Raw genomic sequence first — 25919 nt, 5'->3', positions numbered from 1 at the left:
TTCTTGCATTTAAGGCGGCATTGTGCCTTTTGTATTTAATTCCGATGTAATTTCAGTGTTTCATCGTCAATATGTATGTAAAAGGAATACATTGAACCTGCAGTGGTGTATCGGAAACGAATACTGGTCTCACAGGGAAGGATCGAATCACAGACTCTAAGAAGTCTCACTCTTCTTGCACTTAAGGCGGCATTGAGCCTTTTGTATTTAATTCCGATGTAATTTCAGTGTTTCATCGTCAATGTGTATGTAAAAGGAATACATTGAACCTGCAGTGGTGTATCGGAAACTAATACTGGTCTCATAGGAAAGGATCAAAGCACAGACTCTAAAAAGTCTCACTCCTTTTGTAGTTAAGGTGGCATTGTGCCTTTTGTATTTAATTCCGATGTAATTTCAGTGATTCATCGTCCATGTGAATATCCAAGGAATACATAGAACCTGCAGTGGTGTATCGGAAACGAATACTGGTCTCACAGGAAAGGATCAAATCACAGACACTAAGAAGTCTCACTCTTCTTGCACTTAAGTGGGCATTGTGCATTTGTATTTAATTCCGAAGTAATATCAGTGTTTCATCGTCAATGTGTATGTAAAAGGAATACATTGAACCTGCAGTGGTGTATCGGAAACTATGACTGGTCTCATAGGAAAGGATCAAAGCACAGACTTTAAGAAGTCTCACTCTTCTTGCATTTAAGGTGGCATTGTGCCTTTTGTATTTAATTCCGATGTAATTTCAGTGTTTCATCGTCAATGTGAATGTAAAAGGAATACATTGAACCTGCAGTGGTGTATCGGAAACTAATACTGGTCTCATAGGAAAGGAACAAAGCACAGACTATAAGAAGTCTCACTCCTTTTTTATTTAAGTTGGCATTGTGTATTTTGTATTTAATTCCGATGTAATTTCAGTGTTTCATCGTCAATGTGAATATCCAAGGAATACATTGAACCTGCAGTGGTGTATCGGAAACTAATACTGGTCTCACAGGAAAGGATCAAGCCACAGACTGTAAGAAGAGTCTCTATTCTTGTACTTAATGCGGCATTGTGCCTTTTGTATATAATTCCGACGCGATTTCTGTGTTTCGTTGTTAATGTGAACGTCCAAGGAATACATTGAACCTGCAGTGGTGTATCGGAAACGAATACTGGTCTTACAGGAAAGGATCAAATCACAGGCTCCAAGAAGTCTCACTCTTCTTTCACTTAAGGCGGCATTGTGCCTTTTGTATTTAATTCGGATGTAATTTCTGTGTTTCATCGTCAATGTGTATGTAAAAGGAATACATTGAACCTGCAGAGGTGTATCGGAAACTAATACTGGTCTCATAGGAAAGGATCAAAGCACAGAATTTAAGAAGTCTCACTCTTCTTGCATTTAAGGCGGCATTGTGCCTTTTGTATATAATTCCGATGTAATTTCAGTGTTTTTTCGTCAATGTGAATATCCAAGGAATACATAGAACCTGCAGTGGTGTATCGGGAACTAATATTGGTCTCACAGGAAAGGATCAAAGCATCGACTGTAAGAAGAGTCGCTATTCTTGTACTTAAATCGGCATTGTGCCTTTTGCATTTAATTCCGACGCGATTTCAGTGTTTCGTCGTTAATGTGAAGGTCCAAGGAATACATTGAACCTGCAGTGGTGTATCGGAAACGAATACTGGTCTCACACGAAAGATCAAATCACAGACACTAAGAAGTCTCACTCTTCTTGCACTTAAGGCGGCATTGTGCCCTTTGGATTTAATTCCGATGTAATGTCAGTGTTTCATCGTCAATGTGTATGTAAAAGGAATACATTGAACATGCAGTGGTGTATCGGAAATTAATACTGGTCTCATAGGACAGGATCAAAGCACAGACTTTAAGAAGTCTCACTCTTCTTGCATTTAAGGCGGCATTGTGCCTTTTGTATTTAATTCCGATGTAATTTCAGTGTATCATCGTCAATGTGTATGTTAAAGGAATACATTGAACCTGCAGTGTTGTATCGGAAACTAATACTGGTCTCATAGGAAAGGATCAAAGGAAAGACTCTAAGAAGTCTCACTCCTTTTGTACTTTAGGTGGCATTGTGCCTTTTGTATTTAATTCCGATGTAATATCAGTGTTTCAACGTCAATGTGTATGTAAAAGGAATACATTGAACCTGCAGTGGTGTATCGGAAACTAATACTGGTCTCATAGGAAAGGATCATAGCACAGACTATAAGTCCCACTCCTTTTGCACTTATGCTGGCATTGTGCATTTTGTATTTAATTCCGATGTAATTTCAGTGTTTCATCGTCAATGTGAATATCCAAGGAATACATTGAACCTGCAGTGGTGTATCGGAAACTAATACTGGTCTCATAGGAAAGGATCAAAGCACCGACTGTAAGAAGAGTCTCTATTCTTGTACTTAAGGCGGCATTGTGCCTTTTGCATTTAATTCCGACGCGATTTCTGTGTTTCGTCGTTAATGTGAATGTCCAAGGAATACATTGAACCTGCAGTGGTGTATCATAAACGAATACTGGTCTTACAGGAAAGGATCAAATCACAGACTCTAAGAAGTCTCACTCTTCTTGCACTTAAGGCGGCATTGTGCCTTTTGTATTTAATTCCGATGTAATGTCAGTGTTTCATCGTCAATTTGTATGTAAAAGGAATACATTGAACCTGCAGTGGTGTATCGGAAACTAATACTCGTCTCATAGGAAAGGATCAAAGCACAGAATTTAAGAAGTCTCACTCTTCCTGCATTTAAGGCGGCATCGTGCCTTTTGTACTTAATTCCGATGTAATTTCAGTGTTTCATCGACAATGTGAATATCCAAGGAACACATAGAACCTGCAGTGGTGTATCGGAAACTAATACTGGTCTCACAGGAAAGGATCAAAGCACAGACTGTAAGAAGAGTCTCTATACTTGTACTTAAGGCGGCATTGTGCCTTTTGTACATAATTCCGCCGCGATATCTGTGTTTCGTCGTTAATGTGAAGGTCCAAGGAATACATTGAACCTGCAGTGGTGTATCGGAAACGAATACTGGTCTCACAGGAAAGGATCAAATCACAGACACTAAGAAGTCTCACTCTTCTTGCACTTAAGGCGGCATTGTGCGTTTGTATTTAATTCCGATGTAATTTCAGTGTTTCATCGTCAATGTGTATGTAAAAGGAATACATTGAACCTGCAGTGGTGTATCGGAAACTATGACTGGTCTCAGAGGAAAGGATCAAAGCACAGACACTAAGAAGTCTCACTCTTCTTGCACTTAAGGCGGCATTGTGCCTTTTGTATTTAATTCCGATGTAATTTCAGTGTTTCATCGTCAATGTGTATTTAAAAGGAATACATTGAACCTGCAGTGGTGTATCGGAAACGAATACTGGTCTCACAGGGAAGGATCAAATCACAAACTCTAAGAAGTCTCACTCTTCTGGCACTTAAGGCGACATTGTGCCTTTTGTATTTAGTTCCGATGTAATTTCAGTGTTTCATCGTCAATGTGTATGTAAAAGGAATACATTGAACCTGCAGTGGTGTATCGGAAACTAATACTGGTGTCATAGGAAAGGATCAAAGCACAGACTCTAAGAAGTCTCACTTCTTTTGCACTTAAGGTGGTGGTGTGCCTTTTGTATTTAATTCCGATGTAATATCAGTATTTCATCGTCAATGTGAATATCCAAGGAATACATTGAAACTGCAGTGGTGTATCGGAAACTAATACTGGTCTCATAGGAAAGGATTAAAGCACAGACTATTAGAAGTCTCACTCCTTTTGCACTTAAGGTGGCATTGTGCCTTTTGTATTATTTCCGATGTAACTTCAGTGTTTCATCGTCAATGTGAATGTCCAAGGAATACATAGAACCTGCAGTGGTGTATCGGAAACTAATACTGGTCTCACAGGAAAGGATCAAAGCACAGACTGTAAGAAGAGTCTCTATTCTCGTACTTCAGGCGGCATTGTGCCTTTTGTATTTTATTCCGACGCGATTTCTGTGTTTTGTCGTTAATGTGAAGGTCCAAGGAATACATAGAACCTGCAGTGGTGTATCGGAAACGAATACTGGTCTCACAGGAAAGGATCAAAGCACAGACTCTATGAAGTCTCACTCCTTTTGTATTTAAGGAGGCATTGTGCCTTTTGTGTTCAATTCCGATGTAATATCAGTGTTTCATCGTCAATGTGCATGTAAAAGGAATACATTGAACCTGCAGTGGTGTATCGGAAACTAATACTGGTCTCATAGGAAAGGATCAAAGCACAGACTATAAGAAGTCTCACTCATTTTGCACTTAAGGTGGCATTGTGCATTTTGTATTTAATTCCGATGTAAGTTCAGTGTTTCATTGTCAATGTGAATATCCGAGGAATACATAGAACCTGCAGTGGTGTATCGGGAACTAATATTGGTCTCACAGGAAAGGATCAAAGCACCGACTGTAAGAAGAGTCGCTATTCTTGTACTTAAATCGGCATTGTGCCTTTTGCATTTAATTCCGACGCGATTTCTGTGTTTCGTCGTTAATGTGAATGTCCAAGGAATACATTGAACCTGCAGTGGTGTATCATAAACGAATACTGGTCTCACAGGAAAGGATCAAATCACAGACTCTAAGAAGTCTCACTCTTCTTGCACTTAAGGCGGCATTGTGCCTTTTGTATTTAATTCCGATGTAATTTCAGTGTTTCATCGTCAATTTGTATGTAAAAGGAATACATTGAACCTGCAGTGGTGTATCGGAAACTAATACTGGTCTCATAGGAAAGGATCAAAGCACAGACTTTAAGAAGTCTCACTATTCTTGCATTTAAGGCGGCATCGTGCCTTTTGTACTTAATTCCGATGTAATTTCAGTGTTTCATCGACAATGTGAATATCCAAGGAACACATAGAACCTGCAGTGGTGTATCGGAAACTAATACTGGTCTCACAGGAAAGGATCAAAGCACAGACTGTAAGAAGAGTCTCTATTCTTGTACTTCAAGCGGCATTGTGCCTTTTGTATTTTATTCCGACGCGATTTCTGTGTTTCGTCGTTTATGTGAAGGTCCAAGGAATACATAGAACCTGCAGTGGTGTGTCGGAAACGAATACTGGTCTCACAGGAAAGGATCAAATCACAGACACTAAGAAGTCTCACTCTTCTTGCACTTAAGGTGGCATTGTGCGTTTGTATTTATTTCCGATGTAATTTCAGTGTTTCATCGTCAATGTGTATGTAAAAGGAATACATTGAACCTGCAGTGGTGTATCGGAAACTATGACTGGTCTCATAGGAAAGGATCAAAGCACAGCCACTAAGAAGTCTCACTCTTCTTGCACTTAAGGTGGCATTGTGCGTTTGTATTTATTTCCGATGTAATTTCAGTGTTTCATCGTCAATGTGCATGTAAAAGGAATACATTGAACCTGCAGTGGTGTATCGGAAACTAATACTGGTCTCATAGGAAAGAATCAAAGCACAGACTCTAAGAAGTCTCACTCCTTTTGCACTTAAGGTTGCATTGTGCCTTTTGTATTTAATTCCGATGTAATATCAGTGTTTCATCGTCAATGTGAATATCCAAGGAATCCATTGAACCTGCAGTGGTGTATCGGAAAGTAATACTGGTCTCATAGGAAAGGATTAAACCACAGACTATAAGAAGTCTCACTCCTTTTGCACTTAAGGTGGCATTGTGCCTTTTGTATTTAATTCCGATGTAATTTCAGTGTTTCATCGTCAATGTGAATGTCCAAGGAATACATAGAACCTGCAGTGGTGTATCAGAAACTAATACTGGTCTCACAGGAAAGGATCAAAGCACAGACTGTACGAAGAGTCTCTATTCTTGTACTTCAGGCGGCATTGGGCCTTTTGTATTTTATTCCGATGTAATATCAGTGTTTCATCGTCAATGTGTATGTAAAAGGAATACATTGAACCTGCAGTGGTGTATCGGAAACTAATACTGGTCTCATAGGAAAGGATCAAAGCACAGACTATAAGAAGTCTCACTAATTTTGCACTTAAGGTGTCATTGTGCATTTTGTATTTAATTCCGATGTAATTTCAGTGTTTCATCGTCAATGTGGATATCCGAGGAATACATAGAACCTGCAGTGGTGTATCGGGAACTAATATTGGTCCCACAGGAAAGGATCAAAGTACCGACTGTAAGAAGAGTCGCTATTCTTGTAGTTACATCGGCATTGTGCCTTTTGCATTTAATTCCCACGCGATTTCTGTGTTTCGTCGTTAATATGAAGGTCCAAGGAATACATTGAACCTGCAGTGGTGTATCGGAAACGAATACTGGTCTCATACGAAAGGATCAAATCACAGAGACTAAGAAGTCTCACTCTTCTTGCTCTTAAGGCGGCATTGTGCCTTTTGTATTTAATTCCGATGTAATGTCAGTGTTTCATCGTCAATGTGTATGTAAAAGGAAAACATTGAACCTGCAGTGGTGTATCGGAAATTAATACTAGTCTCATAGGACAGGATCAAAGCACAGACTTTAAGAAGTCTCACTCTTCTTGCATTTAAGGCGGCATTGTGCCTTTTGTATTTAATTCCGATGTAATTTCAGTGTTTCATCGACAATGTGAATATCCAAGGAACACATAGAACCCGCAGTGGTGTATCGGAAACTAATACTGGTCTCACAGGAAAGGATCAAAGCACAGACTGTAAGAAGAGTCTCTATACTTGTACTTAAGGCGGCATTGTGCCTTTTGTACATAATTCCGCCCCGATTTCTGTGTTTCGTCGTTAATGTGAAGGTCCAAGGAATACATTGAACCTGCAGTGGTGTATCGGAAACGAATACTGGTCTCACAGGAAAGGATCAAATCACAGACACTAAGAAGTCTCACTCTTCTAGCACTTAAGGCGGCATTGTGCGTTTGTATTTAATTCCGATGTAATTTCAGTGTTTCATCGTCAATGTGTATGTAAAAGGAATACATTGAACCTGCAGTGGTGTATCGGAAACTATGACTGGCCTCAGAGGAAAGGATCAAAGCACAGACACTAAGAAGTCTCACTCTTCTTGCACTTAAGGCGGCATTGTGCCTTTTGTATTTAATTCCGATGTAATTTCAGTGTTTCATCGTCAATGTGTATTTAAAAGGAATACATTGAACCTGCAGTGGTGTATCGGATTCGAATACTGGTCTCACAGGGAAGGATCAAATCACAGACTCTAAGAAGTCTCACTCTTCTGGCACTTAAGGCGACATTGTGCCTTTTGTATTTAGTTCCGATGTAATTTCAGTGTTTCATCGTCAATGTGTATGTAAAAGGAATACATTGAACCTGCAGTGGTGTATCGGAAACTAATACTGGTGTCATAGGAAAGGATCAAAGCACAGACTCTAGGAAGTCTCACTTCTTTTGCACTTAAGGTGGTATTGTGCCTTTTGTATTTAATTCCGATGTAATATCAGTGTTTCATCGTCAATGTGAATATCCAAGGAATACATTGAAACTGCAGTGGTGTATCGGAAACTAATAATGGTCTCATAGGAAAGGATTAAAGCACAGACTATTAGAAGTCTCACTCCTTTGGCACTTAAGGTGGCATTGTGCCTTTTGTATTATTTCCGATGTAACTTCAGTGTTTCATCGTCAATGTGAATGTCCAAGGAATACATAGAACCTGCAGTGGTGTATCGGAAACTAATACTGGTCTCACAGGAAAGGATCAAAGCACAGACTGTAAGAAGAGTCTCTATTCTCGTACTTCAGGCGGCATTGTGCCTTTTGTATTTTATTCCGACGCGATTTCTGTGTTTCGTCGTTTATGTGAAGGTCCAAGGAATACATAGAACCTGCAGTGGTGTATCGGAAACGAATACTGGTCTCACAGGAAAGGATCAAAGCACAGACTCTATGAAGTCTCACTCCTTTTGTATTTAAGGAGGCATTGTGCCTTTTGTATTTAATTCCTATGTAATATCAGTGTTTCATCGTCAATGTGCATGTAAAAGGAATACATTGAACCTGCAGTGGTGTATCGGAAACTAATACTGGTCTCATAGGAAAGGATCAAAGCACAGACTATAAGAAGTCTCACTCATTTTGCACTTAAGGTGGCATTGTGCATTTTGTATTTAATTCCGATGTAAGTTCAGTGTTTCATTGTCAATGTGAATATCCGAGGAATACATAGAACCTGCAGTGGTGTATCGGGAACTAATATTGGTCTCACAGGAAAGGATCAAAGCACCGACTGTAAGAAGAGTCGCTATTCTTGTACTTAAATAGGCATTGTGCCTTTTGCATTTAATTCCGACGCGATTTCTGTGTTTCGTCGTTAATGTGAATGTCCAAGGAATACATTGAACCTGCAGTGGTGTATCATAAACGAATACTGGTCTCACAGGAAAGGATCAAATCACAGACTCTAAGAAGTCTCACTCTTCTTGCACTTAAGGCGGCATTGTGCCTTTTGTATTTAATTCCGATGTAATTTCAGTGTTTCATCGTCAATTTGTATGTAAAAGGAATACATTGAACCTGCAGTGGTGTATCGGAAACTAATACTGGTCTCATAGGAAAGGATCAAAGCACAGAATTTAAGAAGTCTCACTCTTCTTGCATTTAAGGCGGCATCGTGCCTTTTGTACTTAATTCCGATGTAATTTCAGTGTTTCATCGACAATGTGAATATCCAAGGAACACATAGAACCTGCAGTGGTGTATCGGAAACTAATACTGGTCTCACAGGAAAGGATCAAAGCACAGACTGTAAGAAGAGTCTCTATTCTTGTACTTCAAGCGGCATTGTGCCTTTTGTATTTTATTCCGACGCGATTTCTGTGTTTCGTCGTTTATGTGAAGGTCCAAGGAATACATAGAACCTGCAGTGGTGTGTCGGAAACGAATACTGGTCTCACAGGAAAGGATCAAATCACAGACACTAAGAAGTCTCACTCTTCTTGCACTTAAGGTGGCATTGTGCGTTTGTATTTATTTGCGATGTAATTTCAGTGTTTCATCGTCAATGTGTATGTAAAAGGAATACATTGAACCTGCAGTGGTGTATCGGAAACTATGACTGGTCTCACAGGAAAGGATCAAAGCACAAACTTTAAGAAGTCTCACTCTTCTTGCATTTAAGGCGGCATTGTGCCTTCTCTATTTAATTCCGATGTAATTTCAGTGTTTCATCGTCAATGTGTATGTAAACGGAATACATTGAACCTGCAGTGGTGTATCGGAAACTAATACTGGTCTCATAGGAAAGGATCAAAGCACAGACTCTAAGAAGTCTCACTCCTTTTGCACTTAAGGTTGCATTGTGCCTTTTGTATTTAATTCCGATGTAATATCAGTGTTTCATCGTCAATGTGAATATCCAAGGAATACATTGAACCTGCAGTGGTGTATCGGAAAGTAATACTGGTCTCATAGGAAAGGATTAAACCACAGACTATAAGAAGTCTCACTCCTTTTGTACTTAAGGTGGCATTGTGCCTTTTGTATTTAATTCCGATGTAATTTCAGTGATTCATCGTCCATGTGAATATCCAAGGAATACATAGAACCTGCAGTGGTGTATCGGAAACGAATACTGGTCTCACAGGAAAGGATCAAATCACAGACACTAAGAAATCTCACTCTTCTTGCACTTAAGTCAGCATTGTGCATTTGTATTTAATTCCGAGGTAATATCAGTGTTTCATCGTCAATGTGTATGTAAAAGGAATACATTGAACCTGCAGTGGTGTATCGGAAACTAATACTGGTCTCATAGGAAAGGATCAAAGCACAGAATTTAAGAAGTCTCACTCTTCTTGCATTTAAGGCGGCATTGTGCCTTTTGTATATAATTCCGATGTAATTTCAGTGATTTTTCGTCAATGTGAATATCCAAGGAATACATAGAACCTGCAGTGGTGTATCGGGAACTAATATTGGTCTCACAGGAAAGGATCAAAGCATCGACTGTAAGAAGAGTCGCTATTCTTGTACTTAAATCGGCATTGTGCCTTTTGCATTTAATTCCGACGCGATTTCTGTGTTTCGTCGTTAATGTGAAGGTCCAAGGAATACATTGAACCTGCAGTGGTGTATCGGAAACGAATACTGGTCTCACACGAAAGATCAAATCACAGACACTAAGAAGTCTCACTCTTCTTGCACTTAAGGCGGCATTGTGCCCTTTGGATTTAATTCCGATGTAATGTCAGTGTTTCATCGTCAATGTGTATGTAAAAGGAATACATTGAACATGCAGTGGTGTATCGGAAACTAATACTGGTCTCATAGGAAAGGATCAAAGGAAAGACTCTAAGAAGTCTCACTCCTTTTGTACTTTAGGTGGCATTGTGCCTTTTGTATTTAATTCCGATGTAATATCAGTGTTTCAACGTCAATGTGTATGTAAAAGGAATACATTGAACCTGCAGTGGTGTATCGGAAACTAATACTGGTCTCATAGGAAAGGATCATAGCAGAGACTATAAGTCTCACTCCTTTTGCACTTATGCTGGCATTGTGCATTTTGTATTTAATTCCGATGTAATATCAGTGTTTCATCGTCAATGTGAATATCCAAGGAATACATTGAACCTGCAGTGGTGTATCGGAAACTAATACTGGTCTCATAGGAAAGGATCAAATCACCGACTGTAAGAGGAGTCTCTATACTTGTACTTAAGGCGGCATTGTGCCTTTTGTACATAATTCCGCCGCGATTTCTGTGTTTCGTCGTTAATGTGAAGGTCCAAGGAATACATTGAACCTGCAGTGGTGTATCGGAAACGAATACTGGTCTCACAGGAAAGGATCAAATCACAGACACTAAGGAGTCTCACTCTACTTGCACTTAAGGCGGCATTGTGCGTTTGTATTTAATTCCGATGTAATTTCAGTGTTTCATCGTCAATGTGTATGTATAAGGAATACATTGAACCTGCAGTGGTGTATCGGAAACTATGATTGGTCTCAGAGGAAAGGATCAAAGCACAGACACTAAGAAGTCTCACTCTTCTTGCACTTAAGGCGGCATTGTGCCTTTTGTATTTAATTCCGATGTAATTTCAGTGTTTCATCGTCAATGTGTATTTAAAAGGAATACATTGAACCTGCAGTGGTGTATCGGAAACGAATACTGGTCTCACAGGGTAGGATCAAATCACAGACTCTAAGAAGTCTCACTCTTCTGGCACTTAAGGCGACATTGTGCCTTTTGTATTTAGTTCCGATGTAATTTCAGTGTTTCATCGTCAATGTGTATGTAAAAGGAATACATTGAACCTGCAGTGGTGTATCGGAAACTAATACTGGTGTCATAGGAAAGGATCAAAGCACAGACTCTAAGAAGTCTCACTTCCTTTGCACTTAAGGTGGTATTGTGCCTTTTGTATTTAATTCCGATGTAGTATCAGAGTTTCATCGTCAATGTGAATATCCAAGGAATACATTGATACTGCAGTGGTGTATCGGAAACTAATACTGGTCTCATAGGAAAGGATTAAAGCACAGACTATTAGAAGTCTCAATCCTTTTGCACTTAAGGTGGCATTGTGCCTTTTGTATTATTTCCGATGTAACTTCAGTGTTTCATCGTCAATGTGAATGTCCAAGGAATACATAGAACCTGCAGTGGTGTATCGGAAACTAATACTGGTCTCACAGGAAGGGATCAAAGCACAGACTGTAAGAAGAGTCTCTATTCTCGTACTTCAGGCGGCATTGTCCCTTTTGTATTTTATTCCGACGCGATTTCTGTGTTTCGTCGTTTATGTGAAGGTCCAAGGAATACATAGAACCTGCAGTGGTGTATCGGAAACGAATACTGGTCTCACAGGAAAGGATCAAATCACAGACACTAAGAAGTCTCACTCTTCTTGCACTTAAGGCGGCATTGTGCGTTTGTATTTAATTCCGATGTAATTTCAGTGTTTCATCGTCAATGTGTATGTAAAAGGAATACATTGAACCTGCAGTGGTGTATCGGAAACTATGACTGGTCTCAGAGGAAAGGATCAAAGCACAGACACTAAGAAGTCTCACTCTTCTTGCACTTAAGGCAGCATTGTGCCTTTTGTATTTAATTCCGATGTAATTTCAGTGTTTCCTCGTCAATGTGTATTTAAAAGGAATACATTGAACCTGCAGTGGTGTATCGGAAACGAATACTGGTCTCACAGGGAAGGATCAAATCACAGACTCTAAGAAGTCTCACTCTTCTGGCACTTAAGGCGACATTGTGCCTTTTGTATTTAGTTCCGATGTAATTTCAGTGTTTCATCGTCAATGTGTATGTAAAAGGAATACATTGAACCTGCAGTGGTGTATCGGAAACTAATACTGGTGTCATATGAAAGGATCAAAGCACAGACTCTAAGAAGTCTCACTTCTTTTGCACTTAAGGTGGTATTGTGCCTTTTGTATTTAATTCCGATGTAATATCAGTGTTTCATCGTCAATGTGAATATCCAAGGAATACATTGAAACTGCAGTGGTGTATCGGAAACTAATACTGGTCTCATAGGAAAGGATTAAAGCACAGACTATTAGAAGTCTCACTCCTTTTGCACTTAAGGTGGCATTGTGCCTTTTGTATTATTTCCGATGTAACTTCAGTGTTTCATCGTCAATGTGAATGTCCAAGGAATACATAGAACCTGCAGTGGTGTATCGGAAACTAATACTGGTCTCACAGGAAAGGATCAAAGCACAGACTGTAAGAAGAGTCTCTATTCTCGTACATCAGGCGGCATTGTGCCTTTTGTATTTTATTCCGACGCGATTTCTGTGTTTCGTCGTTTGTGTGAAGGTCCAAGGAATACATAGAACCTGCAGTGGTGTATCGGAAACGAATACTGGTCTCACAGGAAAGGATCAGAGCACAGACTCTATGAAGTCTCACTCCTTTTGTATTTAAGGAGGCATTGTGCCTTTTGTATTTAATTCCGATGTAATATCAGTGTTTCATCGTCAATGTGCATGTAAAAGGAATACATTGAACCTGCAGTGGTGTATCGGAAACTAATACTGGTCTCATAGGAAAGGATCAAAGCACAGACTATAAGAAGTCTCACTCATTTTGCACTTAAGGTGGCATTGTGCATTTTGTATTTAATTCCGATGAAAGTTCAGTGTTTCATTGTCAATGTGAATATCCGAGGAATACATAGAACCTGCAGTGGTGTATCGGGAACTAATATTGGTCTCACAGGAAAGGATCAAAGCACCGACTGTAAGAAGAGTCGCTATTCTTGTACTTAAATCGGCATTGTGCCTTTTGCATTTAATTCCGACGCGATTTCTGTGTTTCGTCGTTAATGTGAAGGTCCAAGGAAAACATTGAACCTGCAGTGGTGTATCGGAAACGAATACTGGTCTCACACGAAAGGATCAAATCACAGACACTAAGAAGTCTCACTCTTCTTGCACTTAAGGCGGCATTGTGCCTTTTGTATTTAATTCCGATGTAATGTCAGTGTTTCATCGTCAATGTGTATGTAAAAGGAATACATTGAACCAGCAGTGGTGTATCGGAAATTAATACTGGTCTCATAGGACAGGATCAAAGCACAGACTTTAAGAAGTCTCACTCTTCTTGCATTTAAGGCGGCATTGTGCCTTTTGTATTTAATTCCGATGTAATTTCAGTGTTTCATCGTCAATGTGTATGTAAAAGGAATACATTGAACCTGCAGTGGTGTATCGGAAACGAATACTGGTCTCACAGGGAAGGATCAAATCACAGACTCTAAGAAGTCCCATTCTTCTTGCACTTAAGGCGGCATTGAACATTTTGTATTTATTTCCGATGTAATTTCAGTGTTTCATCGTCAATGTGTATGTAAAAGGAATACATTGAACCTGCAGTGGTGTATCGGATACGGACACTGGTCTCACAGGAAACGATCATATCACAGACTCTAAGAAGTCTCACTCTTCTTGCACTCAAGGCGGCATTGTGCCCTTTGTATATAATTTCGATGTATTTTCAGTGTTTCACCGTCAATGTGAATATCCAAGGAATACATAGAACCTGCAGTGGTGTATGGGAAACGTATACTGGTCTCACAGGAAAGGATCAAATCACAGACACTAAGAAGTCTCACTCTTCTTGCACTTAAGTCGGCATTGTGCGTTTGTATTTAATTCCGATGTAATTTCAGTGTTTCATTGTCAATGTGTATGTAAAAGGAATACATTGAACCTGCCGTGGTGTATCGGAAACTATGACTGGTCTCATAGGAAAGGATCAAAGCACAGACTTTAAGAATCTCACTCTTCTTGCATTTAAGGTGGCATTGTGCCTTTTGTATTTAATTCCGATGTAATTTCAGTGTTTCATCGTCAATGTGTATGTAAAAGGAATACATTGAACCTGCAGTGGTGTATCGGAAACTAATACTGGTCTCATAGGAAAGGATCAAAGCACAGACTATAAGAAGTCTCACTCCTTCTGCACTTAAGGTGGCATTGTGGATTTTGTATTTAATTCCGATGTAATTTCAGTGTTTCATTGTCAATGCGAATGTCCAAGGAATACATAGAACCTGCAGTGGTGTATCGAAAACTAATACTGGTCTCGCAGGAAAGGATTAAAGCACAGACTGTAAGAAGAGTCTCTATTCTTGTACTTAATGCGGCATTGTGCCTTTTGCATTTAATTCCGACGCGATTTCTGTGTTTCGTCGTTAATGTGAAGGTCCAAGGAATACATTGAACCTGCAGTGGTGTATCGGAAACGAATACTGGTCTCACACGAAAGGATCAAATCACAGACACTAAGAAGTCTCACTCTTCTTGCACTTAAGGCGGCATTGTGCCTTTTGTATTTAATTCCGATGTAATGTCAGTGTTTCATCGTCAATGTGTATGTAAAAGGAATACATTGAACCTGCAGTGGTGTATCGGAAATTAATACTGGTCTCATAGGACAGGATCAAAGCACAGACTTTAAGAAGTCTCACTCTTCTTGCATTTAAGGCGGCATTGTGCCTTTTGTATTTAATTCCGATGTAATTTCAGTGTTTCATCGTCAATGTGTATGTAAAAGGAATACATTGAACCTGCAGTGGTGTATCGGAAACGAATACTGGTCTCACAGGGAAGGATCAAATCACAGACTCTAAGAAGTCCCATTCTTCTTGCACTTAAGGCGGCATTGAACCTTTTGTATTTAATTCCGATGTAATTTCAGTGTTTCATCGTCAATGTGTATGTAAAAGGAATACATTGAACCTGCAGTGGTGTATCGGATACGAACACTGGTCTCACAGGAAACGATCATATCACAGACTCTAAGAAGTCTCACTCTTCTTGCACCCAAGGCGGCATTGTGCCCTTTGTATATAATTTCGATGTATTTTCAGTGTTTCACCGTCAATGTGAATATCCAAGGAATACATAGAGCCTGCAGTGGTGTATGGGAAACGTATACTGGTCTCACAGGAAAGGATCAAATCACGGACACTAAGAAGTCTCACTCTTCTTGCACTTAAGTCGGCATTGTGCGTTTGTATTTAATTCCGATGTAATTTCAGTGTTTCATTGTCAATGTGTATGTAAAAGGAATACATTGAACCTGCCGTGGTGTATCGGAAACTATGACTGGTCTCATAGGAAAGGATCAAAGCACAGACTTTAAGAATCTCACTCTTCTTGCATTTAAGGTGGCATTGTGCCTTTTGTATTTAATTCCGATGTAATTTCAGTGTTTCATCGTCAATGTGTATGTAAAAGGAATACATTGAACCTGCAGTGGTGTATCGGAAACTAATACTGGTCTCATAGGAAAGGATCAAAGCACAGACTATAAGAAGTCTCACTCCTTCTGCACTTAAGGTGGCATTGTGCATTTTGTATTTAATTCCGATGTAATTTCAGTGTTTCATCGTCAATGCGAATGTCCAAGGAATACATAGAACCTGCAGTGGTGTATCGAAAACTAATACTGGTCTCGCAGGAAAGGATTAAAGCACAGACTGTAAGAAGAGTCTCTATTCTTGTACTTAATGCGGCATTGTGCCTTTTGCATTTAATTCCGACGCGATTTCTGTGTTTCGTCGTTAATGTGAAGGTCCAAGGAATACATTGAACCTGCAGTGGTGTATCGGAAACGAATACTGGTCTCACACGAAAGGATCAAATCACAGACACTAAGAAGTCTCACTCTTCTTGCACTTAAGGCGGCGTTGTGCCTTTTGTATTTAATTCCGATGTAACGTCAGTGTTTCATCGTCAATGTGATTGTAAAAGGAATACATTGAACCTGCAGTGGTGTATCGGAAATTAATACTGGTCTCATAGGACAGGATCAAAGCACAGACTTTAAGAGGTCTCACTCTTCTTGCATTTAAGGCGGCATTAGGCCTTTTGTACTTAATTCCGATGTAATTTCAGTGCTTCATCGTCAATGTGTAAGTAAAAGGAATACATTGAACCTGTAGTGGTGTATCGGAAACGAATACTGGTCTCACAGGGAAGGATCAAATCACAGACTCTAAGAAGTCTCAGTCTTCTGGCACTTAAGGCGGCATTGTGCCTTTTGTATTTAGTTCCGATGTAATTTCAGTGTTTCATCGTCAATGTGTATGTAAAAGGAATACATTGAACCTGCAGTGGTGTATCGGAAACTAATACTGGTCTCATAGGAATGGATCAAAGCACAGACTCTAAGAAGTGTCACTCCTTTTGCACTTAAGGTGGCATTGTGCCTTTTGTATTTAATTCCGATGTAATATCAGTGTTTCATCGTCGATGTGAATATCCAAGGAATACATTGAACCTGCAGTGTTGTATCGGAAACTAATACTGGTCTCATAGGAAACGATTAAAGCACAGACTATAAGAAGTCTCACTCCTTTTGCACTTAAGGTGGCATTGTGCCTTTTGTATTTAATTCCGATGTAATTTTAGTGTTTCATCGTCAATGTGTATGTAAAAGGAATACATTGAACCTGCAGTGGTGTATCGGAAACTAATACTGGTCTCATAGGAAAGGATCAAATCACAGACTCTAAGAAGTCTCACTCCTTTTGCACTTAAGGTGGCATTGTGCCTTTTGTATTTAATTCCGATGTAATTTCAGTGTTTCATCGTCCATGTGTATGTAAAAGGAATACATTGAACCTGCAGTGGTGTATCGGGAACGAACACTGGTCTCAAAGGAAACGATCAAATCACAGACTCTAAGAAGTCTCACTCTTCTTGCACTTAAGGCGGCATTGTGCCTTTTGTATATAATTCCGAAGTAAATTCAGTGTTTCACCGTCAATGTGAATATCCAAGGAATACATAGAACCTGCAGTGGTGTATCGGAATCGAATACTGGTCTCACAGGAAAGGATCAAATCACAGACACTAAGAAGTCTCACTCTTCTTGCACTTAAGTCGGCATTGTGCGTTTGTATTTAATTCCGATGTAATTGCAGTGTTTCATCGTCAATGTGTATGTAAAAGGAATACATTGAACCTGCAGTGGTATATCGGAAACTATGACTGGTCTCATAGGAAAGGATCAAAGCACAGACTTTAAGAAGTCTCACTCTTCTTGCATTTAAGGTGGCATTGTGCCTTTTGTATTTAATTCCGATGTAATTTCAGTGTTTCATCGTCAATGTGTATGTAAAAGGAATACATTGAACCTGCAGTGGTGTATTGGAAACTAATACTGGTCTCATAGGAAAGGATCAAAGCACAGACTATAAGAAGTCTCACTCCTTTAGCACTTTAGGTGGAATTGTGTATTTTGTATTTAATTAAGATGTAATTTCAGTGTTTCATCGTCAATGTGAATATCCAAGGAATACATTGAACCTGCAGTGGTGTATCGGAAACTAATACTGGTCTCACAGGAAAGGATCAAACCACAGACTGTAAGAAGAGTCTCTATTCTTGAACTTAATGCGGCATTGTGCCTTTTGTACATAATTCCGACGCGATTTCTGTGTTTCGTCGTTAATGTGAAGGTCCAAGGAATACATTGAACCTGCAGTGGTGTATCGGAAACGAATACTGGTCTCACAGGAAAGGATCAAATCACAGACTCTAAGAAGTCTCACTCTTCTTGCACTTAAGGCGGCATTGTGCCTTTTGTATTTAATTTCGATGTAATTTCACTGTTTCATCGTCAATGTGTATGTAAAAGGAATATATTGAACCTGCAGTGGTGTATCGGAAACTAATACTGGTCTCACAGGAAAGAATCAAAGCACCCACTGTAAGAAGAGTCTCTATTCTTGTACTTAAGGCGGCATTGTGCCTTTTGTATTTAATTCCGACGCGATTTCTGTGTTTCGTCCTTAATGTGAAGGTCCAAGGAATACATTGAACTTGCAGTGGTGTATCGGAAACGAATACTGGTCTCACAGGAAAGGATCAAATCACAGACTCTAAGAAGTCTCACTCTTCTTGCACTTAAGGCGGCTTTGTGACTTTTGTATTTAATTCCGATGTAATTTCAGTGTTTCATCGTCAATGTGTATGTAAAAGGAATACATTGAACCTGCAGTGGTGTATCGGAAACTAATACTGGTCTCATAGGAAAGGATCAAAGCACAGACTCTAAGAAGTCTCACACCTCTTGCACTTAAGGTGGCATTGTGCATTTTGTATTTAATTCCGATGTAATTTCAGTGTTTCATCGTCAATGTGTATGTAAAAGGAATACATTGAACCTGCAGTGTTGTACCGGAAACTAATACTGGTCACATAGGAAAGGATCAAAGCACAGACTCTAAGAAGTCTCACTCCTTTTGTACTTAAGGTGGCATTGTGCCTTTTGTATTTAATTCCGATGTAATTTCAGTGTTTCATCGTCAATGCGAATGTCCAAGGAATACATAGAACCTGCAGTGGTGTATCGGAAACTAATACTGGTCTCATTGGAAAGGATCAAAGCACAGACTATTAGAAGTCTCACTCCTTTTGCACTTAAGGTGGCATTGTGCATTTTGTATTTAATTCCGATGTAATTTCAGTGTTTCATCGTCAATGTGAATATCCAAGGAATACATAGAACCTGCAGTGGTGTATCGGAATCTAATACTGGTCTCATAGGAAAGGATCAAAGCACCGAATGTAAGAAGAGTCTCTATGCTTGTACTTAAGGCGGCTTTGTGCCTTTTGCATTTAATTCCGACGCGATTTCTGTGTTTCGTCGTTAATGTGAAGGTCCAAGGAATACAATGAACCTGCAGTTGTGTATCGGAAACGAATACTGGTCTCACAGGAAAGGATCAAATCACAGACTCTAAGAAGTCTCACTCTTCTTGCACTTAAGTCGGCATTGTGCCTTTTGTATTTATTTCCGATGTAATTTCAGTGTTTCATCGTCAATGTGTATGTAAAAGGAATACATTGAACCTGCAGTGGTGTATCGGAAAGTAATACTGGTCTCATAGGAAAGGATCAAAGCACAGAATTTAAGAAGTCTCACTCTTCTTGCATTTAAGGCGGCATTGTGCCTTTTGTATTTAATTCCGATGTAATTTCAGTGTTTCATCGTCAATGTGTATGTAAAAGGAATACATTGAACCTGCAGTGGTGTATCGGAAACGAATACTGGTCTCACAGGAAAGGATCAAATCACAGACTCTAAGAAGTCTCACTCTTCTTGCACTTAAGGCGGCATTGTGCCTTTTGTATTTAATTCCGATGTAATTTCACTGTCTCATCGTCAATGTGTATGTAAAAGGAATACATTGAACCTGCAGTGGTGTATCGGAAACTAATACTGGTCTCACAGAAAAGAATCAAAGCACCGACTGTAAGAAGAGTCTCTATTCTTGTACTTAAGGCGGCATTGTGCCTTTTGTATTTAATTCCGACGCGATTTCTGTGTTTCGTCCTTAATGTGAAGGTTTAAAGTATACATTGAACTTGCAGTGGTGTATCGGAAACGAATACTGGTCTCACAGGAAAGGATCAAATCACAGACTCTAAGAAGTCTCACTCTTCTTGCACTTAAGGCGGCATTGTGCCTTTTGTATTTAATTCCGATGTAATTTCAGTGTTTCATGGTCAATGTGTATGTAAAAGGAATACATTGAAACTGCTGTGGTGTATCGGAAACTAATACTGGTCTCATAGGAAAGGATCAAAGCACAGACTCTAGGAAGTCTCACACCTCTTGCACCTAAGGTGGCATTGTGCCTTTTGTATTTAATTCCGATGTAATTTCAGTGTTTCATCGTCTATGTGTATTTAAAAGGAATACATTGAACCTGCAGTGTTGTACCGGAAACTAATACTGGTCACATAGGATAGGATCAAAGCACAGACTCTAAGAAGTCTCACTCCTTTTGTACTTAAGGTGGCATTGTGCCTTTTGTATTTAATTCCGATGTAATATCAGTGATTCATCGTCAATGTGTATGTAAAAGGAATACATTGAACCTGCAGTGGTGTATCGGAAACTAATACTGGTCTCATAGGAAAGGATCAAAGCACAGACTATAAGAGGTCTCACTCCTTTTGCACTTAAGGTGGCATTGTGCATTTTGTATTTAATTCCGATGGAAATTCAGTGTTTCATCGTCAATGTGAATATCCAAGGAATACATAAAACATGCAGTGGTATTTCGGAAACTAATACTGGTCTCACAGAAAAGAATCAAAGCACCGACTGTAAGAAGAGTCTCTATTCTTTTACTTAAAGCAGCATTGTGCATTTTGTATTTAAGTCCGACGCGATTTCTGTGTTTCGTCGTTAATGTGATGGTCCAAGGAATACATCGAACCTACAGTGGTGTATCGGAAACGAATACTGGTCTCACAGGAAAGGATCAAATCACAGACTCTAAGAAGTCTCACTCTTCTTGCACTTTAGGCGGCATTGTGCTTTTGTATTTAATTCCGATGTAATTTCATTGTTTCATCGTCAATGTGTATGTAAAAGGAATACGTTGAACCTGCAGTGGTGTATCGGAAACTAATACTGGTCCCATAGGAAAGGATCAAAGCACAGACTCTAAGAAGTCTCCCTCCTTTTGTACTTAAGGTGGCATTGTGCCTTTTGTATTTAATATCGATGTAATATCAGTGTTTCATCGTCAATGTGTATGTAAAAGAAATTCATTGAACCTGCAATGGTGTATCAGAAACAATTACTGGTCTCATAGGAAAGGATCAAAGCACAGACTCTAAGAAGTCACACTAGTTTTGTACTTAAGGTGGCATTGTGCCTTTTGTATTTAATTGCCATGTAATATCAATGTTTCATCGTCAATGTGTATGTAAAAGGAATACATTGAACCTGCAGTGGTGTATCAGAAACTAATACTGGTCACATAGGAAAGGATCGAAGCACAGACTATAAGAAGTCTCACTCCTTTTGCACTTAAGGTGGCATTGTGCATTTTGTATTTAATTCCGATGTAATTTCAGTGTTTCATCGTCAATGTGAATATCCAAGGAATACATAGAACCTGCAGTGGTGTATCGGAAACTAATACTGGTCTCACAGGAAAGGAACAAAGCACAGACTGTAAGAAGAGTCTCTATTCTTGTACTTAAGGCGGCATAGTGCCTTTTGTATATAATTCCGACGCGATTTCTGTTTTTCGTCGTCAATGTGAAGGTCCAAGGAATACATTGAACCTGCAGTGGTGTATCGGAAACGAATACTGGTCTCACAGGAAAGGATCAAATCACAGACTCTAAGAAGTCTCACTCTTCTAGCACTTAAGGCGGCATTGTGCCTTTTGTATTTAATTGCGATGTAATTTCAGTGTTTCATCGTCAATGTGTATGTAGAAGGAATACATTGAATCTGCAGTGGTGTATCGGAAATTAATACTGGTCTCATAGGAAAGGATCAAAGCACAGACTGGATGAAGTCTCACACCTTTTGCACTTACGGTGGCATTGCGCCTTTTGTATTTAATTCAGATGTAATTGCAGTGTTTCATCGTCAATGTGTATGTAAAAGGAATACATTGAACCTGCAGTAGTGTATCGGAAACTAATACTGGTCTCATAGGAAAGGATCAAAGCACAGACTCTAAGAAGTCTCACACCTTTTGCACTTAAGGTGGCATTGTGCCTTTTGCATTTAATTCCGATGTAATTTCAGTGTTTCATCGTCAATGTGTGTGTAAAAGGAATACATTGAACCTGCAGTGTTGTTTCGGATACTAATACTGGTCTCATAGGAAAGGATCAAAGGAAAGACTCTAAGAAGTCTCACTCCTTTTGTACTTAAGGTGGCATTGTGCCTTTTGTATTTAATTCCAATGTAATATCAGTGTTTCATCGTCAATGTGTATGTAAAAGGAATACATTGAACCTGCAGTGGTGTATCGGAAACTAATATTGCTCTCATAGGAAAGGATCATAGCACAGACTATAAGAAGTCTCACTCTTCTTGCACTTAAGGCGGCATTGTGCATTTTGTATTTAATTCCGATGTATTTTCAGTGTTTCATCGTCAATGTGAATATCCAAGGAATACATTGAACCTGCAGTGGTGTATCGGAAACTAATACTGTTCTCATAGGAATGGATCAAAGCACCGACTGTAAGAAGAGTCCCTATTCTTGTACTTAAGGCGGCATTGTGCCTTTTGCATTTAATTCCGACGCGATTTCTGTGTTTCGTCGTTAATGTGAATGTCCAAGGAATACATTGAACCTGCAGTGGGGTATCATAAACGAATACTGGTCTCACAGGAAAGGATCAAATCACAGACTCTAAGAAGTCTCACTCTTCTTGCACTTAAGGCGGCATTGTGCCTTTTGTATTTAATTCCGATGTAATTTCAGTGTTTCATCGTCAATTTGTCTGTAAATGGAATACATTGAACCTGCAGTGGTGTATCGAAAACTAATACTGGTCTCATAGGAAACGATCAAAGCACAGAATTTAAGAAGTCTCACTCTTCTTGCATTTAAGGCGGCATTGTGCCTTTTGTATTTAATTCCGATGTAATTTCAGTGTTTTATCGTCAATGTGTATGTAAAAGGAATACATTGAACCTGCAGTGGTGTATCGGAAACGAAGACTAGTCTCACAGGAAAGGAACAAATCACAGACTCTAACAAGTCTCACTCCTCTTGCACTTAAGGCGGCATTGTGCCTTTTGTATTTAATTCCACTGTAATTTAAGTGTTTCATCGTCAATATGTATGTAAAAGGAATACATTGAACCTGCAGTGGTGTATCTGAAACAAGTACTGGTCTCATAGGAAACGATCAAAGCACAGACTCTAAGAAGTCTCACTCCTTTTGTACTTAAGGTGGCATTGTGCCTTTTGTATTTAATTCCCATGTAATATCAGTGTTTCATCGTCAATGTGTATGTAAAAGGAATACATTGAACCTGCAGTGGTGTATCGGAAACTAATACTGGTCTCATAGGAAAGGATCAAAGCACAGACTATAAGAAGTCTCACTCCTTTTGCACTTAAGGTGGCATTGCGCATTTTGTATTTAATTCCGATGTAATTTCAGAGTTTCATCGTCAATGTGAATATCCAAGGAATATATAGAACCTGCAGTGGTGTATCGGAAACTAATACTGGTCTCATAGGAAAGGATCAAAGCACAGACTATAAGAAGTCTCACTACTTTGGAACTTAAGGTGGCATTGTGCATTTTGTATTTAATTCCGATGTAATTTCAGTGTGTCATCGTCAATGTGAATATCCAAGGAATATATAGAACCTGCAGTGGTGTATCGGAAACTAATACTGGTGTCACAGGAAAGGATCAAAGCACCGACTGTAAGAAGAGTCTCTATTCTTGTACTTAAGGCGGGATTGTGCCTTTTGTATTTAATTCCGACGCGATGTCTGTGTTTCATCGTCAATGTGAAGGTCCAAGGAATACATTGAACCTGCAGTGGTGTATCGGAAACTAATACTGGTCTCACAGGAAAGGATCAAATCACAGACTCTAAGAAGTCTCACTCTTCTTGCACTTAAGGCGGCATTGTGCCTTTTGTATTTAATTCCGATGTAATTTCAGAGTTTCATCGTCAATGTGTATGTAAATGGAATACATTGAACCTGCAGTGGTGTATCGGAAACTAATACTGGTCTCATAGGAAAGGATCAAAGCACAGACTTTAAGAAGTCTCACTCTTCTTGCATTTAAGGCGGCATTGTGCCTTTTGTATTTAACTCCGATGTAATTTCAGTGTTTCATCGTCAATGTGTATTTAAAAGGAATACATTGAACCTGCAGTGTTGTACCGGAAACTAATACTGGTCACATAGGATAGGATCAAAGCACAGACTCTAAGAAGTCTCAATCCTTTTGTACTTAAGGTGGCATTGTGCCTTTTGTATTTAATTCCGATGTAATATCAGTGATTCATCGTCAATGTGTATGTAAAAGGAATACATTGAACCTGCAGTGGTGTATCGGAAACTAATACTGGTCTCATAGGAAAGGATCAAAGCACAGACTATAAGAAGTCTCACTCCTTTTGCACTTAAGGTGGCATTGTGCATTTTGTATTTAATTCCGATGTAAATTCAGTGTTTCATCGTCAATGTGAATATCCAAGGAATACATAAAACATGCAGTGGTATTTCGGAAACTAATACTGGTCTCACAGAAAAGAATCAAAGCACCGACTGTAAGAAGAGTCTCTATTCTTTTACTTAAAGCAGCATTGTGCATTTTGTATTTAAGTCCGACGCGATTTCTGTGTTTCGTCGTTAATGTGATGGTCCAAGGAATACATCGAACCTGCAGTGGTGTATCGGAAACGAATACTGGTCTCACAGGAAAGGATCAAATCACAGACTCTAAGAAGTCTCACTCTTCTTGCACTTTAGGCGGCATTGTGCCTTTTGTATTTAATTCCGATGTAATTTCATTGTTTCATCGGCAATGTGTATGTAAAAGGAATACGTTGAACCTGCAGTGGTGTATCGGAATCGAATACTGGTCTCACAGGAAAGGATCAAATCACAGACACTAAGAAGTCTCACTCTTCTTGCACTTAAGTCGGCATTGTGCGTTTGTATTTAATTCCGATGTAATTTCAGTGTTTCATCGTCAATGTGTATGTAAAAGGAATACATTGAACCAGCAGTGGTATATCGGAAACTATGACTGGTCTCATAGGAAAGGATCAAAGCACAGACTTTAAGAAGTCTCACTCTTCTTGCATTTAAGGTGGCATTGTGCCTTTTGTATTTAATTCCGATGTAATTTCAGTGTTTCATCGTCAATGTGTATGTAAAAGGAATACATTGAACCTGCAGTGGTGTATTGGAAACTAATACTGGTCTCATAGGAAAGGATCAAAGCACAGACTATAAGAAGTCTCACTCCTTTAGCACTTTAGGTGGAATTGTGTATTTTGTATTTAATTAAGATGTAATTTCAGTGTTTCATCGTCAATGTGAATATCCAAGGAATACATTGAACCTGCAGTGGTGTATCGGAAACTAATACTGGTCTCACAGGAAAGGATCAAACCACAGACTGTAAGAAGAGTCTCTATTCTTGAACTTAATGCGGCATTGTGCCTTTTGTACATAATTCCGACGCGATTTCTGTGTTTCGTCGTTAATGTGAAGGTCCAAGGAATACATTGAACCTGCAGTGGTGTATCGGAAACGAATACTGGTCTCACAGGAAAGGATCAAATCACAGACTCTAAGAAGTCTCACTCTTCTTGCACTTAAGGCGGCATTGTGCCTTTTGTATTTAATTTCGATGTAATTTCACTGTTTCATCGTCAATGTGTATGTAAAAGGAATATATTGAACCTGCAGTGGTGTATCGGAAACTAATACTGGTCTCACAGGAAAGAATCAAAGCACCCACTGTAAGAAGAGTCTCTATTCTTGTACTTAAGGCGGCATTGTGCCTTTTGTATTTAATTCCGACGCGATTTCTGTGTTTCGTCCTTAATGTGAAGGTCCAAGGAATACATTGAACTTGCAGTGGTGTATCGGAAACGAATACTGGTCTCACAGGAAAGGATCAAA

This window comes from Schistocerca serialis, chromosome 3, assembly GCF_023864345.2.
Source record: "Schistocerca serialis cubense isolate TAMUIC-IGC-003099 chromosome 3, iqSchSeri2.2, whole genome shotgun sequence".
In the NCBI taxonomy this organism is placed as follows: Eukaryota; Metazoa; Arthropoda; class Insecta; order Orthoptera; family Acrididae; genus Schistocerca; species Schistocerca serialis.
The sequence above is the reverse complement of the archived record's forward strand: the minus strand, read 5'-3'. Positions refer to the sequence as shown.